This window comes from Cervus elaphus, chromosome 17, assembly GCF_910594005.1.
Source record: "Cervus elaphus chromosome 17, mCerEla1.1, whole genome shotgun sequence".
NCBI lineage: Eukaryota > Metazoa > Chordata > Mammalia > Artiodactyla > Cervidae > Cervus > Cervus elaphus.
In genome coordinates, this window is record NC_057831.1 from 7769750 (window position 1) to 7788465 (window position 18716).

Genomic DNA, 18716 nt, shown 5'->3' on the forward strand with positions numbered 1-18716 from the left:
AGTTATTTAGATTATCACCTGTGATCACTCAGAATGAGGCACATTTTGGAGTCAATGCTTGGACAAACCAAGCAAGCAAGCAAGCAAAGTTGCTCAGTCATGTCGGACTCTTTGTGACCCCATGGGCTGTGGCCTACCAGGCTCCTCCGTCCATGGGACTTTCCAGGTAAGAATACTCAAGTGGGTTGCCATTTCCTTCTCCAGGGGATCTTCCCAACCCAGGGATCGAACCCAGGTCTCCCACATTGCAGGCAGACGCTTTACCTCTGAGCCACCAGGGAAGCCCCAAGTGGCTGCTATAATAAAATAGGATGGCAAAAATTACAAATGTGAAGTTCATGGGGACCATCAATAATGTCTTCTGACTACATTGCTGAGGTTAATAAAAAGGAAAATAACCAGTGCAGGATTTTAAGTTCCCAGTTCAAGTTATGGTGAATATATGTCAAATTTTAACCTCATTGAGTGTTCTGGAAAATTCAGGACATTGTCTGGGACAGAGTGGTAGCTTGGTAATTCGAAGGGAGACACTTGGACAGACTCAGATAACTCTGCATATGCCAGATCCCTAACTCCTGGGGAGCTACCCTGGTCAGCGGAAGCAATTCCTTCTTCCCTGTCTGATGAGTAGAGAGCTACCAGACCTATGATCCTCTATGGCTTCATCTGAGCAGAAAACCTTTCAAAAGCATGACAAATTTCCTTGTGTTCCACTCCTTGCATCTTTCATTGTCTCAAGATTGTTAGCTAGAATTAAATTCAAACACGTCATGGTGAGGATGGTACAAAATCTAATTCAGAAAGTGAACAAGTTACACACCAAAGTAATTAAAATATGTTGTTATTAATTCTACATTGTGGTTAACCTGGGGAAATAGATTCTACAAGTGTTAGACCATGGAGAGAGGAACAAAATTATAGACCAGGATGAATTTATAGATAAGGTCACACTTTCATTAAATGAACTTGGTGTGCAAAAAATATCCTTGAGACACTGTTCAGCAAGAAATCCAAAGATTAAGAAGACAGAAATGTTGGAAGAGATAGACTAATTAAGTATAATCAACTCCTAACTAAATCCCCTGAGATGGCTCAGAGTATAAGGCCCATACCAAACTATTGAGAAATATACTGCTTTAGACAATATTCAGTCAAGACTGAAGCACCATCTTCCCCAAAAACGTCTGTAGTTCTGTAGTAGTTGTCCTTCTAGATAAAAAGATGCTGCTATTTAGTCTTTCTGATTTCAATGAGCTGATAAAGCATGTCACTTAACCAGGAAAAGCAAGACGGGCAAGATGACATGATGGACAGTAGGGCCAGGGTGACTATCAAAATGGTTTGACCTCCAAGGACCTTTGGTATAGGCTAATGAGTGAAGAACTGAGATAAATGGCTAGTTTTAGTAAGGTTCTGCTTGATTTATGTGACATTAATACAAAACCAATATCTGGCAAACAGAGACCTGACTTCAGTCAACATAAAAGACTTAAGGTCTTTCATCCAATTTTAGGCCTGAGTCAGCAAACACAACCACAGCCCCTGAATGAAGGTGAGGCCAGCTATATTTCAGGAGGGACCCTGGAATAATGGGGCTTCCCTGGTGGCTCAGAGGTAAAGCCTCTGCCTGCAATGCAGGAGACCTGGGTTTGATCCCTAGGTCAGGAAGATCCCCTGGAGGAGGAAATGGCAACCCACTCCAGTACTCTTGCCTGGAAAATTCCATGGGCTATAATCCATGGAGCCGCAAAGAGTCGGACATGACTGAGCGACTTCACTTTCACTTTCCTGGAATAATTCCACAAGTATAAATGTTCTTAGAAGATTCCTAGGAGCCTACTCCCAAGGGAATAGGACCATTTGTTAGGATGTGATGCTTAATTTTACATCTAAAGATGACTGGGCTAAGGAATCCCCAGATAGCTGATAAAATATTATTTTTCCAGGTGTTTCTGTGAGGATATTTCCAGAAGAGTTAAGCATTTGAATCATACAGACTGAGTAAAAAAGATCTGCCCTAACCAATGAGGGCTGGCATCATCCAGTCTGTTGAAAGACCAAACAGAAACAAAAACGTCAACAGAGGGTTAATTCTCTTTCTTCTTGAGCTGTGACATCTATCTTCTCCTGCCCTTGGACACTGGAGTTCTTGTTTTTCAGGCTTTCAGACTCCAGGACTGAATGCCAGTGTATTATTGGTTCTCAAGCCGTTAGCCAGGATCGCTGGACACAGAGATATACTACTGACTTCCCTGGCGCTCCAGCTTGCAGATGGCAGACTGTGGCGTATCTCAGGCCCATAACCATGTGAGCCAATTCCCATAATAAACCTCATTGTATATACCTATCTCTGTACCTCCTATTGGTTCTGTTTCTTTTGCAGTTGCTGTCATTGTTCAGTCACTTAGTCATGTCTGACTCTTTGTGACCCCATGGACTACAGCATGCCAGGCTCCCCTGTCCTTCACCATCTTCCAGAGTTTTCTCAAATTCATGTCCATTGAGTCGGTGATGCTATCTAACCATCTTATCCTCTGCCACCATCTTCTCTTTTTGCTTCAATCTTTCCCAGCATCACTACGAACAAAGCTAGTGGAGGTGATGGAATTCCAGTTGAGCTATTTCAAATCCTGAAAGATGATGCTGTGAAAGTGCTGCACTCAATATGCCAGCACATTTGGAAAACTCAGCAGTGGCCACAGGACTGGAAAAGGTCAATTTTCATTCCAATCCCAAAGAAAGGTAATATCAAAGAATGTTCAACCTACTGCAAAATTACACCCATGTCACATTTGAGCAAAAGAATGCTCAAAATTCTCCAAGCCAGGCTTCAACAGTACGTGAACCGTGAACTTCCAGATTTAGAAATGACAGGATTTAGAAATGACAGAGGAACCAGAGATCAAATTGTCAACATCTGCTGGATCATCAAAAAAGCAAGAGAGTTACAGAAAAACATCTACTTCTGCTTTATTGACTATGCGAAAGCCTTTGACTGTGTGGGTCACAACAAACTGTTGTTTTAGAACATTCTGAAAGAGATGGGAATACCAGACCACCTGACCTGCCTCCTGAGAAATCTGCATGCAGATCAAGAAGCAACAGTTAGAACTGGACATGGAATGACAGACTGGTTCCAAATCAGGAAAGGAGTACATCAAGGTTGTATACTGTCACCCTGCTTATTTAACTTATATGCAGAGTATATAATGAGAAATGCCAGGCTAGATGAAGCACAAGCTGGAATCAAGATTGTCAGGAGAAATATCAATAACCTCAGATATGCAGATGACACCACCCTCATGGCAGAAAGTGAAGAAGAACTAAAGAGCCTCTTGATGAAAGTGAAAGTAGAGAGTGAAAAAGTTGGCTTAAAGCTCAACATTTAGAAAACTAAGAGCATGGCATCCGGTCCCATCACTTCATGGCAAATAGATGGGGAAACAATGGAAACAGTGACAGATTTTATTTTGGGGGGCTCCAAAATCATTGCTGATGGTGACGGCAGCCATAAGATTAAAAGAAACTTGTTCCTTGGAAAGAAGAAAGCTTGGAAAAAAAGCTTTGACCAACCTAGACAGCATATTAAAAAATACAGACACTACTTTGCCAATGATGGTCCATCTAACCAAAGTTACGGTTTTTCCAGTGGTCATGTATGGATGTGAGAGCTGGACTATAAAGAAAGTTGAGTGCCAAAGAATTGATGCTTTTGAACTGTGGTGTTGGAGAAGACTCTTGAGAGTCCCTTGGACTGCAAGGAGATCCAACCAGGCCATCCTAAAGGAAATCAGTCCTCAATATTATTGGGAAGGACTGATGTTGAAGCTGAAACTCCAATACTTTGGCCACCTGGTGTAAAGAACCGACTCATTTGAAAAGACCCTGATTCTGGGAAAGATTGAAGGCGGGAGGAGAAAGGGATGACAGAGGATGAGATGGTTCGATGGCATCACCGATGGGATGGACATGAGTTTGAGTAAGCTCCAAGAGTTGGTGATGGACAGGGAAGCCTGGCATGCTGCAGTCCATGGGGTCGCAAAGAGTCGGACATGACTGACGGACTGAACTGAACTGAACTTCCCAGCATCTTTTCAAATGAGTCCAGCTCTCTGCATAAGGTGGTCAAAGTATTGGAGCTTCAGCTTCATCATCATGGATATTCAGGATGGAGTTCCTTTGTTTCTCCGGAGAACCCTAACACACAGGGATACAATGTGCTAAGAAAGAAGCTACACATACCTACCAGTAACATCTGGATAGTGCCTCTGAGATGACATAAACCCCCACGGATCCAGGATGCCACTGTTTTCTAGAAGTTAGAAAGGATTTACTTAGGGGATGATTTATAACTGGATCTTTGGCTCAACTCCATCTCAGCATAGGCCTAGTACATCTGAGAACATGCCTGTGGTCATTTCCTCAGTTGTGAAAGCTCAGTTGGAACAGGGATACTCAGCAACTGACAGGGTTATAACACTGGAATCCTGAACTATGAAGTAAAGGATATAATGACAGAAACAGCAAAGTGTAAGTCTCAGGGACAAAGCCTTTCTCCCAAAGTAGTAAGTTAGTATCAGTTCTGTACTCCTGAGGAAATTTCACAGTACTACCTCCATTGAATACTTGAAAAATACTGAGATTGTAAATCTTCCATTCCTATTTAACTGGCCCATTTGTCCCATGTATATAACAGACTGACTCCTTAGAAAAAATCAAAAAAGACTGTTGTTAATCTAACCATGGTTGCTGATCTTCATGAAGATTCTTCACTAGAACAAAGCAATATGACCCCTGGTACCCTGTATACTCCAAGTCTCTCTCTCTCTCTTTTACACACACACACACACACACACACACACACACACACACACACACACAGAGGTACAGAAGTATTCTCCGTCAGCCAGCAAGGGCAGGAGATTAGGATCATAGTTGTTTCTCCTCAATGCTTGGCTCTGTGCCACAGTTTAGTCTGCAAACACTCATATCATCACACCATTCCAAAGGCCATCTTGCTGATCCCACATATTGATGACATAATTCTGACAGAATCTGGCTAGCAGGAGTGTAAACAGGAACTTTAGACATATAGAGAGATTATTCCTAGGAAAGTCAGCATCCTTCCAACTCTGAAGTTTTAGGGAGTCCAGAGTCCACGACATATCAGTATATGACTGTCTCCTCCAAATGAAAGACAAGGTGCTGGATTTTGCTTGCTTATCACTAAGGCAGAGATGTAACATTTCAGGGAGATTTTCTATATGCTTCCTCCACCAACTTACTAAATAAATAATTTGCCAGGTTGACAATCTTAAGTTGATGCCAGAATACAATAAGATATTGCAGCTAACCCACTCTGCAGCATGAGCAATTTCATAACCGACCAATTGAAGTGGGAATCTGGAAGAATGACTGTTGATCAAAACATCTGTAGCAAACAAACTGTTGCAAGGACCCAACAGCAAGCCCTGATTGAAGATTTACAGACAAACCTCTAGGATTTAGGAGACATGCCAGCGCACTTAAAGAGGATAAACACTCTCCGTTTATAAAACAGATGTTCTCTTGCCACTTGGCTCCTTGGTGCAGGCTGAGACTTAACTCTGGGATACCAAGTAACAGGAGATGTGACTGTTCATCAAGAACTGGGTATTATCTAATCCAGGAAGCCATAAAGCTGGCATGTGAAAACGACATGTACAAGATTGGACTAGCAGAAACTAAAGGCACAAGTAAACGACTTCACTTCCACTTTTCACTTTCATGCACTGGAGAAGGAAATGGCAACCCACTCCAGTGTTCTTGCCCGGAGAATCCCAGGGACGGGGGAGCCTGGTGGGCTGCCGTCTATGGGGTCACACAGACTCGGACATGACTGACGCGAGTTAGCAGCAGCAGCAGCAGACTGTAGGAACATGTGGGCCCTGCCGGTTCCTGCTGGACTGTTACTTCTCCTCTCAGTGATACCACTTACAGACTCCTAGGGATTTCTCCAGGGCCAGCTGACTCAGGAAGGAAAAAGCTGAGCCTGGTCTATAGGAGGTTCTGCATGATACACCACACTAACCAGAGTGATCTCCTGAAGCATTAAATATTTTATGCTCACACTCAAAACACTGAATATCATTGAAGACAAAAAAAACCCCAAAAGAATAGAAAAACTGGGACATACTTCTGCTCTCTGAGAATATGTACTCTGCACAGAGTCCTATGCATTAAAATAATAATTACTGAAACTGGGAAGCCAAAAATGTAAACCAAAAATGTAATTGCTGTAAGTTTTAGAAACATTTACTTCTTTTTGGCTGTGCTGGGTCTTTGCTGATGTGCAGGCTTTTCTCTAGTTGTGGGGGGCCAGGGCTACTCTTTGTTGCAGTGCACAGGCTGCTAATTGCAGGGGCTTCTCCTGTTTCAGGGCATGGGCTCTAGGGCGCACAGGCTTCATTGCAGCCTCAGCTCTAGAGCACAGACTCAGTAATTGTGGCACACACGCTTTGTTGCTCTGAATGTGGGATCAGATGTGGGATCTTCCCAGATCAGGGATCAAACTCACGTCTCCTGCATTGGCAGGCAGATTCTTTACCAATGAGACACCAAGGAAGCTCCTATATTTTTTTAAAGGATAGCAAAAAAAAAATGCTTTAAAGTTTTTGTCATGATAAGAAGTGTAAAATTATCAATATGTTGCTAAATCTTTGCAATCCACATGACACTCTGGTTCAGAAGCTTTGGCCTACAAGATGCGCTGAGAGGAACTCAGTTGCAATGGGAGCCTATCAAGGCCATAGAATCACAGCGACATAAGGTACTTGGGAATGTGAGGTACTGCAGAAAGTGAAAGTGAGACACGGCACTGAAAAATCAGCAAACTATCTGAAAATTTGGATATACAAAAAAATCAACTCCCAACTCTACTCCTCCTCCCCTTGTAGACACATAAATACAAGAGTTATATTTCTGTTTCCATGCAAAGAATTAGAGGGTTCCTCTCAAAGAACTGATCCTAAGCAAATACCTCCACATAATGACAGAGTAGGGTTGTAAAAAAAATACTTACACTAAAAATACATTTATTGTGTTAAAAAAATAAAATTCAACCCAGTAAATTTGAAGATCTAATTGGCTTTATTCAACAATTCATGGATCAAGCAGCATCCCATCTAGCAACTAGAAGGACACTCAAAGGGGTTGTACAAAATCTAAAGTTTTTATATGAAGAAGGGTAGGGTAAAGGAGCTACTAGACAAAAGAAAGAGTTATTTTTAGGCCAGGACATATTATTAGGGGGAAAGAACCAGCAGGGTTTTACCATGCAGATGGCCTCTTCTTCCTCTGAGATGGAAAAGCACCCATGTGACAGATCATCACATTAGTGTTGACCAGAAAATTCCAAACTGGTTAAGGTTACAATTCTAGAGATTTCCCTGGTGGTCCACTGACTAAGACCCCATGCTCCCAATGCAGTAGCCCCAGATTCGACCCCTGATCAGGGAACTAGATCCTACACGCCAGAACTGAGAGTCTGCATGATGCAGCTAAGGGTCACACACACCACAGCTGAAGACCCTGGGTGCTGAAATGGGGGCTCAGCACAGCCAAATAAATGAACAAATATTTTTAAAAAAAAAAGATTACACTTATGGTGAAGGCAGAACAAGTGATACTGTATTAGGCCTGTGGTTTTTTCTTTTATTGGCTATATAAACTAAAATTCAAACAACTGCATGTCCCATATTTTTACTTGCTAAATCTGTCAATTGTAATTTAGAGGTTTCATTTAATACCAGCCTTCCTGCCTGACCATCTACACCCTAAGCCAAGCCCATGCTGTGGACAAATTTCTTACAAAATGAACAGAAGTCCCATCAGCACATTTTATTGCTTAATTATAATAAATTAGTAGATAACCAGGGATCCCCAGATGTCAGAGGTAAGCTTCAGGATCAAAGTTTAAGAGTCCCAGATTAAAAAAAAATAGATTGGAACTTCCCCAGTGGCCCAGTGGTTAAGAATCATCACTTTCACTGCAAGAGGGACAGCTTCATCCCTGGTTGGGGAAGTTCCACATGTCACTCGATGTGGCCAAAATAAATGAACAGAAAAACAGATGGCAGTTGCCAGAGACAGGGTTTGTGAGGGGGGCAAAACTGGGTGGAGGGAGTCAAAAGGCACAAATTCCAGTTGCAAAAGAAATAAGTCATGGGGATGCAATGTACAGCATGTTGACTATAGTTAACAATATTGTATTCATATTTGAAAGTTGCTAAGAGACTAGGCAATAAGGAGTTCATGATCTGAGCCACAGTCAGCACCCAGTCTTAACTTCATATTTAAATTGAAGAAAGCAGGGAAAATCACTAGACCATCCAGGTATGACCTAAATAAAATCCCTTACGATTATACAGTGGAAGTGAAAATAGATTTAAGGGATTATATCTAATAGAACTGAATGCCTGAAGAACTATGGACTGAGGTTTGGGACACTGTTTAGCAGGCAGTGATTATGACTATACTCAAGAAAAAGAAATGCAGAAAGACAAAAGGTTGTCTGAGGAGGCCTTACAAATAGCTGATAAAAGAAGAGAAGTGAAAGGCAAAGGAGAAAAGGAAAGATGTACCTAGCTGAATGCAGAGTTCCAAAGAATAGCAAGGAGAGATAAGAAATCCTTCCTCAGTGATCAATGCAGACAAATAGGAAACAATAGACTGGGAAAGACTAGAGATCTCTTCAAGAAAATTAGAGGTACCAAGGGAACATTTCAGGCAAAGATGGGTTTGATAAAGGACAGAAATGGTATGGACCTAACAGAAGCAGAAGATATTAAGAAGAGGTGGCAAGAATACACAGAAGAACTATACAAAAGAGATCTTCATGACCCAGATAACCATGATGATGTGGTCACTCACCTAGAGCCAGACATCCTGGAATGTGAAGTGAAGTGGGCCTTAAGAAGCATCACTATGCACAAAGCTGGTGGAGGTGATGGAATTCCAGTTGAGCTATTTCAAAACTTAAAAGATGATGCTGTGAAAGTGCTGTGCTCAATATGCCAGCAAACTTGGAAAACTCAGCAGTGGCTACAAGACTGGAAAAGGTGAGTTTTCATTCCAATCCCAAAGAAAGACAATGTCAAAGAATGTTCAAACTACTGCAAAATTGCACTTATCTCACACACGAGCAAAGGAATGATCAAAATTCTCCAAGCCAGGCTTCAACAGTACATGAACCGTGAACTTCCAGAGGTTCAAGCTGGATTTAGAAATGACAGAGGAACTAGAGATCAAATTGCCAACATCCTCTGGAGCATCAAAAAAGCAAGAGAGTTCCAGAAAAACACCTACTTCTGCTTTATTGACTATGCCAAAGCCTTTGACTCTGTGGATCAAAACAAACTGTGGAACATTCTTCAGGAGATGGGAATTCCAGACCACTTGACTTGCCTCCTGAGAAATCTGTATTCTGGTCAAGAACCAACAGTTAGAACCAGACATGGAACAATAGACTGGTTCCAAATCAGGAAAGGAGTGCGTTAAGGTTGCATAGTGTCACCCTGCCTATTTAAATTATATGCAGAGTATATCATGAGAAGTGCCAGGCTGGATGCAGCATAAGCTGGAACCAAGATTGCGGGGAGGAATACCAATAACTCAGATACGCAGATGACACCACCCTTAGGGCAGAAAGTGAAGAACTAAAGAGCCTCTGGACGAAAGTGAAAGAGGAGAGTGAAAAAGTTGGCTTAAAAGTCAACATTCAGAAAACAAAGATCATGGCATCCAGTCCCATCACTTCGTGGCAAACAGGTGGGGAAACAAGGGAAACAGTGACAGAATTTATTTTCTTGGGCTCCAAAATCACTGCAGATGGTGACTGCAGTCATGAAATTAAAAGACACTTCCTCCTTGGGAGAAAAGCTATGACAAATCTAGATGGCATATTACAAAGCAGAGACATTACTTTGCTGACAAAGGTCCAGGTAGTCAAAGATATGGTTTTTCCAGTAGTTGTGTATGGCTGTGAGAGTCGGACTATAAAGAAAGCTGAGCACAGAAGAAATGTTGTCGACCTGTTGTATTGGAGAAGACTCTTGAGAGTCCCTTGGAATGCAAGGAGATCCAACTAGTCCATCCTCAAGGAAATCAGTCCTCAACATTCACTGGAAGGACTGATGCTAAAACTGAAACTCCAACACTTTGGCCACCTGATGCGAAGAGCTGACTCATTTGAAAAGACCCTGATGCTGGGAAAGATTGAAGGCAGGAGGAGAAGGGGACGACAGAGGATGAGATGGTTGGATGGCATCACCGACTCAATGGACATGAGTTTGAGTAAACTCCGGGGTTGGTAATGGACAGGGAGGCCTGGCGTGCTGAAGTCCATAAGGTCACAAAGAGTCAGATACAACTGAGTGACTGAACTAAAATGAACTGGACTATACATACAGTCCATGGAATTCTCCAGGCCAGAGTACTGGAGAGGGTAGCTTTTCCCTTCTTCAGGGGGTCTTCCCAAACCAGGCATCAAACCCAGGTCTACTGCGTTGCAGGCCGATTCTTCACCAGCTGAGCCACAAGCGTAACCGCTGCCCCTCTCCAAAACCTGTCAGTGCATCAACAGGATTTCAGTACAATAAAACGGAATTACAACCGAGAGAGTTGCAGGACACAGACTACATTTAAAAAGGAATTCTTGGGGAAATCCAAAGAGAACTAGGTGGGGGGTGAAGGACAAAGAAACTAAAGGGAACTGAAACCTCTGGCACTTAGAGCTAAGAAAAATTAAACACAGTCAGCACCTAGCCAGATTAACACAAAACCTAACACTAAACGCCTAGTTACCCGTTAGATCCTAATACTTGCTAGACCATGTCCAGTTTTCAACAAAAAATTACAAGGAATGCTAAGGCAAGAGAAAACAGTCTGAAGAGACTCAGCAGGCATCAGAATAAGGATCAGCTATTTTGTAATTATTAGAGCAGGCTGAGTGCTGAAGAACTGATGCTTTTGAACTGTGGTGTTGGAGAAAACTCTTGAGAGTCCCTTGGACAACAAGGAGATCAAACCAGTCAATCCTAAAGGAAATCAACCCTGAATATTTACTGGAAGTACTGATGTTGAAGCTAATACTCCAATATTTTGGCTACCCGATATGAAGAGCCAAGTCATTGGAAAAGACCCTGATGCTGGGCAAGACTGAAAGCAGGAGGAGAAGGGGACGACAGAGGATGAGATGGTTGGATGGCATCACTGACTCAATGCATGTGAGTTTAAGTAAACTCCGGGGGATGGTGAAAGACAGGGAAGCCTGGAGTGCTACAGTCCATGGGGTCACAGAGTTGGACACAACTGAGGGACTGAAGATGAACAACGACAAAAGAATGTCTTTGCTCATTAGTAGAATAGTGATAGAACCAGTCTCATAAAAGACATGTCAACAGAAGCTTCCCAAACAGAAATGCAAACATAAAAATTAATGGAAAAAGAAACAGAATAGTATATCCAGGAACTATGTGATAATTAACAAGAGATGTAAATTGTGCATGATATGAAGGCCTGTACATGATACTTACATGAAAAGAAACAAGAAATATTTGAAGTAATAATGGCTGAGAATGTTCCCAAACTAATGGCATACACTAAAGAACACACACATGAAGCTCAGAGAACACCAAGCAGAATAAATACTAAAAAAAAAAAAATCTCCTCCCAGGCACAACATACTCAAAGTATAGAAAGCCAAAGACAAAAAAACAAAGAAAACATCTTGAAAGACTCCAGAGAACAAATATATTTTCCCTACAGAAGCCAAAGTACTTGTTATTCTTATAAATTTCCTTTCTTCAATAAATTCTCCGGTGAATTTCGGCATTTTGCTTATGTGGACTGGATGCTGAGAGGGAGGTCCACAGGCTAGTGGAATGTGCCATTACATCATGGTTTATTATCCTAATCTTTCTCAATATACTGAGAAAGCATCAGGAAAATTCCCATTGAATGGTCAGTGAACATATTTACACTTATTAGGTAATATTTTTTTCTTATATTTGCTTTTACTCTCTGACATTTATCCCCCTTTAGGCAGCAGCTGGAGTGTTCTATGTCTCCAGAAGAGGATAATGCAGAAGAATCTACAGGAATAAAAAAATGTCAATTTTTTGGCTTTTTGTATTCAATGCAAAAGCCCAAGTATAAGGCAAACATTTTATGAGAAGAAATGACCAGATAGAGCCATGCTGATAACCAAAGAAATAAAAAGAATGAAAAGGTAGGGACCAGTATAGAAAGATGACTGTGATCCAGATGAAATGCCCTTAACACTATTCAGCCTCCCAGAACTCAGGGATAAGCAGGACAATGGGAGCTCCATGAAGAAGTTAAACTGAGGTACAAAAGTTCAAGTGAGATATTTTCATAACCAGAGGTTTTTATTTGAAATTTGGATTCAGTATGTATTACTTGATTGATATAATAAAGGTCTGGCAGGACACACAAGAAACAGTCAACAGAGTTTATCTTAGGGAGTTATAATAGGAAGTCAATAGGAGACATTAAGATTTTTCTTAGAAACTTTTTTAATGTTCATATATTTTTAATTTATTTATTCAATAGAGTTGCATTGCTTTTATGAAAGTATAATTAACAATGAACAGAAAGAACAAAAAAGTACATGTGAAGAAAATTATTTAAGGGAAATTTTGCTTGGCTCTCTGAGAATGACTAAAAATAAACAAAAAGAAGATTCAGTAGGAAAAGAAAGCAATGGAGAAGGCAAAAAAGAGATAAGGACACACAGAGAGTCAGCAAAAGTGAAAGAGAAACATCAGCTTCTTGCACAAATAATTCAAGGGCAAGGGCTTCAAAAATAAATGTGTCTCTAGCCATTGTATTACTAGAAACACATTGAGGAAACCCTCCAAAAGGAAAGAAACAGGCTAGCTAAGGAACTGCTAGCCACTTATTCCTTACTGGCTAAGGAAAAACAAGTTGATATTTAAAAATGAGCTAAGAAGCCTTATGAAAGACTGTAGCCACCTCCTCCTGCAAATAAATGAACATTCATCAATTGGCAGAGAGATTAGGCTTAATTTTTTGCCTCTGGAGTAACGAATTAAAAACTAAAGTATCAACTAAAAGGAAGCAGCTTTATATTCTCGTGAGTTTCCTTAACATCAGATACATTAATCGGCTTCCCTAGTGGCTCAGGCTGTACAAAATCTGCCTGCAATGCGGGAGACAGGTTCCATCCCTGAGTTGAGAAGATCCCCTGTGGGAGGAAATGGCAACCCACTCCAGTATTCTTCCCTGGAGAATCCCATGGACAGAGAAGCCTGGCGGGCTACAGTTCATGGGGTCACACAGAGTTGGTCACGACTGAGCAACTCACACTTTCACACTTTCATCAATTGGCAGAAAGATTAGGCTAAATTTTTGCCTCTGTAGTAAAGAATTAAAACGAAAAGTATCAACTAAAAGGAAGCAGATTTATATTCTCTAGAGTTTCCATAACATTAGATACATTAATTAAAAAACAATCCTGAACCTTCTGGGGAGTAAAGGACCAGAAGAGTTCTGAACTGTTAATACTTCTGCTTTGCTTTGTACTTGATAGCAAAAGTAGCAGCATGTACGCAGAAAGAACACTGTTACAATCAATACCTTGCCTGAAAAGTGAAGGTGAGCCCAGCGCAGAGGGGGAGCAGTCTTCCATTTGCCAGGCAGAAAAGAACCAGCTGCTTTTATAAAGAGCTGTAACAAGCTTTGAGTAACCAGGGCAGCGTGGCTACAGGAATCTAGGAGAAAAAATTCTTCAGAGAGGGTGTTCAAGGGATAGAAGGGTAAAGACAGCTGAGAAACATGTGAAGATTAACCTGACCTGCTTTACAGCTTTGCCTCAGGCCAGACTCTCCACTCCATTTATGCCTTCCTTTTTTCCTCCCCTTATTATCACATCTGCCACGGAGCAAATATGAGCCTTAACTTGGAATGCCAGTCCTCAATATTTATGTATTAGCACAGCTCCCACGCATGAGAGGTCTGATGGCTAAGCGGTGTTCAGAATAGCTTAGCATGATAATCAAATGTCAGCTTTATTTTAGTATGGCAAAGTAATAGTCCAAAAATAATCTATGTTCCAGTTACTTGTAAACAGTAAACACAAGAAAATGAGTATTTGTAATTATCCTTAATTTAGGAAGGAATTCATAAATGACAGCTTGTTATTTACAGGTCAGAATCGAGACAGCACATACTATTTAACAATGTGGAGGTCAGAAAATTAAACTGATGGGAAGGAGAGAGAGACTCGATACAAGTTAAACTGGTAGCTGTTTCCTTATTAGGTGTTTGTAAGGAGCACTTCTAACTTAACAGCAAAGGTCTTTATTAAAACAAGAAAGGCTCTTCACACCTATTTACTGGGAACTAAACAGTAGTTCAAAGACTTGAAGTGTTTCCCTCAGAGTCAGAGGCAGCATCAATGATTGTTAAAGAATCCTAAGTCTAAGTAGTCATGGCTATTACTATATAGTTCTACACAATTTGTGCAACACATTCTCATATGTTAACTCATATAATCCCCATAAGAAGTTTTCTGTCCTCACTCTCTTTCCTAAACACCCTCTTCAAATCAGAGGTGAAGAAACCAAGGTTTGCAAGTCAGTATCTTAGCCAATGCCAACAGTGCCAACAATGTAAAGGAGCTAAAACAGAGTTCAACACAGGTGTGACCTCAAAGCCATAAGCATTCACCTTTGAACACTGCCTCCCTCTCTAAAATACTGGTTCTGCCATTAACAAGCTCTATGATGTCAGATAAATTGATTGATTTCTCTGGACTTTGGTCTCTTTCTATGTAAAATTCCTTTACTGAATTACATGAATTCCAAATCCTCTTTCTTATCTAACATTCATAATTCCTCTATTAAAAGCATATCATAAAGCTGGAAGTAAAGATGTGATTTGCACTGGTAAGTTGCTTAAATAAAGGGTGATTATTCCCCTTGGAGATGTAAATGCTACCTGAAGAACCAATAAGTAATTTTATTAAATCAATACTTATCAAGAGCTGACTCTGTACCAGAAGACCAGAATGATGCCTGTGATTGACATGGAGGATGCAATGATAAAAATAAAATGATAATAATAATCTCTGTGCTCACAAGTTCAGAGATAACTGGAGGAAGTTGCACGTCAAGAAACAATTGCAGCACCATATGTTAGGGCATGAAACTGGGCATGATAAAACAGGCATATAGTAGAGACCAGAAAGTCAGGAAAAGCTCCTTGCAAACCAGCATGTTAAAATGCAGCTTGAAGGAATGAGAGATGATCTAGGCAAATAAACTAGAAAGAGAAAGATGTTTTATGTAGACAGCTGCTGCTGCTGCTGCTAAGTCGCTTCAGTCGTGTCCGACTCTCTGCAACCCCATAGATGGCAGCCCACCAGGCTCCCCCGCCCCTGGGATTCTCCAGCCAAGAACACTGGAGTGGGTTGCCATTGTAGACAGAGCTGCAGATAAAGAAAGAGTAGTAAACTAATATCCTAAAAGCTAAATTGCCTACTGTAACTATTCAACTTCCAAAATGTATCCATAATTGCCATTTAAGCCACAGGGGCTAATGTAGAAGTCATCCTAAATATAAGTTTCTCCTGTTATGCAAAGTGATCTTCATAGCTATTAAGCAACATAATAAGGCAACTGTGTCTGATTCCAAAGCATGAAGCCTGTGTTCTTTACCTCTAACATTGCTACCTTCCTGTACTTTTTTTTTTTTGAAGGTCAACTGAGCAGAAATGACTCTGGTGCATAAACACATTTTAGGACATGGGGCAACCAAAGCAATACTGGGTAATTTAAGAGAAGCTACAAAAAGATATAAGCTCAGCTGAAGAACCAGATATGAACCTGCTCTAAATCCATTTGGAAAGGTCTCCCTGAATCTATATCCCAGCCATGTACCAAAGGCATCTCAAAGAACAAGACTTTCTGCAAAACTGTAGAGTGGAATTTTCTTCCCTCTAAGGTTTAAGAGAGCAAGTCATCAAGCCCACAAAACTCTAAAAGTACAATCAGATTCATTTTGTATAAGCAAGAGCATAATTTCACTTGTGGTTTGGCAGTAACTGGTAATTTATGGATTTAAATATTTTAACAATGTATTAACATCCTATAATTTTTAAACCAAAAAGGTTAAAGAGTTTGAGTTGTCACTGCTCATTTTTACATCTCAAGGAAGGAAGACTAATGATTCACACAACATTCACTCCTTAATTGCATGTCTGGCATAGTGAAAGTAATTGCCTTCAGGTGTGTGGATACTGTACTTAGCAGGTGTCTCCCCGAACTTGACTGGCTTTGAAAAAGGTACAGATCTGAGTCACACTCTCAATGATAACAAAAATAAAGAAACAATACTCCAGAGATTAAGGTCCCAAAAGAGAGCCCCCGGAATCACCTAGGAGCCCCCTTCCTCCAGGAATCCTGAGCAGAAGACCGGCTACAGGAGGGACCCAGCTCAGCTTCTCACGGCTTCACCTTCTCCTCCCACCCCGGCCGAAGCCAGTTTCCCTCACAGGATGCACAGAGTCCTGAGCCTTCCCCTGGGAAACTGACTGTGGTAACTAGAAACAGATAGTTGAAATAGAAAACACAAGATTTCCCACCATTAAAAACAGAAATCAGAAATACTCACACATTTGCTTTTTTTTAACATGTCACTAAAAATACCAAACACTTTATTTTTAACCAGTGATTACATTCTATGTATGCATTATGCGTCTGAAACTTTCTGCAGCATTCAATGCAAGATAGATATTTCTGGAAGCCCCAAAGTAACCAGTCAAGAATGTTTTCAAGATGTGAACTTAAGGTACAACTTAAAGCGATAGATGAGGCCACTGAGACTTCAGTTATACCCACCTGTCACTTCTGGAGCTGCTGCAGCTCCCAGTCCCACGGTAATCACACACGGATACAGCCCCCTTTCACTGGGCTTCCCAAGCTTCTCCCCAAAGTGTGTGAGTGCAGCTGACTCTTCCAAAGTTTGAAGCTATAAAAGTGATTTATGTCAGAACAAGTGTCTTAACACCAGATATTAGACAACTGTGTTCTCTAAAGACTTCAGCAGTCCTGCAACAAGAAACTATTACACCTCCTTAACTTGTTAAACACTTTTTTAAAGAGACCTGATTTGCACCATGTTGCATGACTGCCTTCTCCAACTTCAGATTACTATTAACATCTTATGTAAAGTATTTTATCCAGCGATTTGTTTCACTTTACTATCGTAAACCATGCCCTGATGTTTCCACCCCCCCATAGTGGACTACATAGCCATCTTTCTAGAGGAAAATTTTTCTTTCCTAAAGGAACTCTATGCTAGCTGTTAAAAAAAAAAAAAAAGAAGACGCTGAGAAAAGAATTTTTCCCACTAAAGTAACATGGTATTATTGTTAAATTTCATCAGTTTTGAGAAGTTATCAACGAACAACATTAATAAGGCAAATAAAGACCTAAGGGTCTTGTTAGTTCTAACCTAAGGGATGTTAGTTCTATAAAACCCTTACTTCTATCAAGTGCCTTCTCTTTTCAATATTCTATTGTGGAAGAAGAGTGATGAGACAAATACGTAAACTCTGGAGGTTATAGCCCAAAATGGGTGACAGATCTTTTTTTTGAGAACACATGAACAAAACCTGTGGTAGATGATACGAAGAAAATGACTGAGTGTGACAGTAAAGAGCAGTTAGGGAGGGACTTCTCTGGTGGTCCAATGGCTAAAATTCCATACTCCCAGTGCAGATGGCCCAGGTTCGATCCCTAGTCAGGGAACTATAGTAGATTCCATATGCTGCAAGTAAGAGTTCACTTGCCACAACTGAGAGATCCCGCAAGTGACAGCAAAGAGCAAAGATCCTGTGCGATGCAACTAATACCCAGTGCAGCCAAATAAGCAAATATTTAAGGGAAAAAAACAAGAGCAGTCAGGGGAACTTGCTTGGAGAGGATGGTCAGGAAAACTGTCTCTAAGGAAGTGACATGGGGACCAAGTCCAATGAAATGGGAAGATGGTGGACCCCATCTAAAGATTCATTCTCCGAGTATCAATAGCAGGACAGGGCTCTGGGGAGGAGAAGGAGAAAAAGAAAGCGAACCAGTCTGGCTGCCCAGCAACACTCCTGAACATAAATGCACAGACCTTTTCCTTCCTCTGCATCCACCCTTTACAACAACGATCGATGACCTTGGCCCAGAGAAAAGTGTAACACACCACCCACAGTCCTGCAACTCTGCGGACCGCCCACCTAGGAATAATTCACTTTTTGCCTATTCTCTCTTAAGCAAGGGCTCTTTTAAGTGTAAATTTTAAATACTGCATGGTGATGACACTGCAGGAAACATCCGCCAAGCCCTCAGGGTACACTGAGGAACTGTATGTAAATAGCAGTCCATCTGCAACTCATTTGCTGCCCCTTCAAAGAGGAGACTAATGACAAACTTTTGACCGATGGCTAGTTTGTTGTTGAGTTTTCTTTTTAATTCTTGCTTATTGGTAATACAGTAACCCAAAATGCTATACTTAGACAGGAGCCTGTGGCAGTTACTTGATAAAATATAGCAACTGATTTTGAGATAACAACCAAAATCACCATACAAAAGCCTTCAGAAAAACACTTATGGACATGATAGTTTCTGCAAGAAGCATTTTTATTC

General features: G+C 41.0%; 1 long non-coding RNA gene across 1 annotated transcript in view; it reads right to left on the reverse strand.

Moving 5' to 3' along the window:
• The window catches only part of LOC122673619, a 76575-nt gene extending 59544 nt beyond the window's left edge, over positions 1 to 17031 (reverse strand). Inside the window, exon 1 of the long non-coding RNA XR_006334752.1 lies at positions 16923 to 17031. This is a non-coding gene — a long non-coding RNA (uncharacterized LOC122673619). The remainder of the gene's footprint in view (positions 1 to 16922) is intronic.
• Positions 17032 to 18716: the final 1685 nt, after the last annotated feature.